This window comes from Podarcis gaigeae (assembly GCF_964106915.1).
Source record: "Podarcis gaigeae genome assembly, chromosome: 2".
Lineage (NCBI taxonomy): Eukaryota > Metazoa > Chordata > Lepidosauria > Squamata > Lacertidae > Podarcis > Podarcis gaigeae.
In genome coordinates, this window is record NC_139679.1 from 82,997,559 (window position 1) to 82,998,696 (window position 1,138).

The 1,138-nt window shown below is 48.4% G+C and overlaps 1 long non-coding RNA gene across 1 annotated transcript in view; it reads right to left on the reverse strand.

The window, feature by feature from the left end:
* The window catches only part of LOC310839002, a 32,582-nt gene extending 32,190 nt beyond the window's left edge, over positions 1–392 (reverse strand). Inside the window, exon 1 of the long non-coding RNA XR_014561287.1 lies at positions 363–392. This is a non-coding gene — a long non-coding RNA (uncharacterized lncRNA). The remainder of the gene's footprint in view (positions 1–362) is intronic.
* Positions 393–1,138: the final 746 nt, after the last annotated feature.

The following is a 1,138-nucleotide window of genomic DNA, read 5'->3' on the forward strand; positions in this document are numbered from 1 at the left end:
ATTCCTCTGCTGCCGTGAAGCAATGTGGCCAAGGAAACTCATTCCTCCCTCTCCATGCCGGGCACCCAGAGGAAGAAATGACCCACCACCTCAGAGAGAGGCGGCGCCACTGCCCATTCCTTCTCTGATGGGCAATCACAGCATCGGAGAGGGGCAGCGCTGCCGCCTCTCCGACACTTCCGCCCCTCGGCCAGACCTGACTGGAGCAGCTGCTGCTGCTGCCCATGTCCCAGCCCCAAAGGCCAGCCCAGGCACGGCCTCACTCAATGAAGTATAGTGGGGGGCACCTGGTTGTGCCCTCTCAAAAAATGTGCCTGGGGCAATGGCCCCCCAGGGCCCCCCACCCCCACTATGCCACTGACTTTGCTTGTCTTGATCTTTGGTCACCAACCTCTCATTCTGAGACTGAGATAGTTTAGGAAGTTGCTTATGAGAAAGCAATCCTACCCAGCCAGATTTCTGATATAACCAAGCTGCCTGACTTTTTAAAATGCAACTGTCTGTATCCCCTGTAGGTGGAATATTAGCAGAGTGGCGCCAATCTTTATAAATTATAATTCACCCTCAAACCATCAATTTAATTAATGCTCTGGCTAGGAGTGCTGTGATAATCTGCCAGTTTCAATTTCTGAGACAGATATTGTTGTTCCACTGGTGTGGACAAGTACTTCACACCCTCTTTATGCCAGATTTTATCTGATTTAATTTCCATAAGGGGAAAAAATGTATTTGTTGGTGGCTGGCGGTGTATTCCTTTTTGCATGCCGCTCAGAGAGGCGGGAAGTGCATGAAGTTACGGTAGATGTGCAAGCTCAGAGAATTATACATGAATCCCGCAAACAGCAGTGGTGAAACTGACAGCGTAAGCAATGCATAGCAATTTAGAATCATAGAATCATAAAATTGTAGAGTTGGAAGGGACCCCGAGTGTCAATGTACTCCAACCCCTTGCAAGGCAGGAATCTCAACTAGATCATACATCACAGATGGCCATCCAACCTCTGCATAAAAACCTCCAAGGAAGGAGAGTCCACCACCTCCCAAGGGAGTCTGTTCCACTGTCAAATAACTCCTATCATCAGAAAGTTATTCTGGATGTTTAGTTGGAAGCTCCTTCTTGTAACTTGAAGCAATTGAT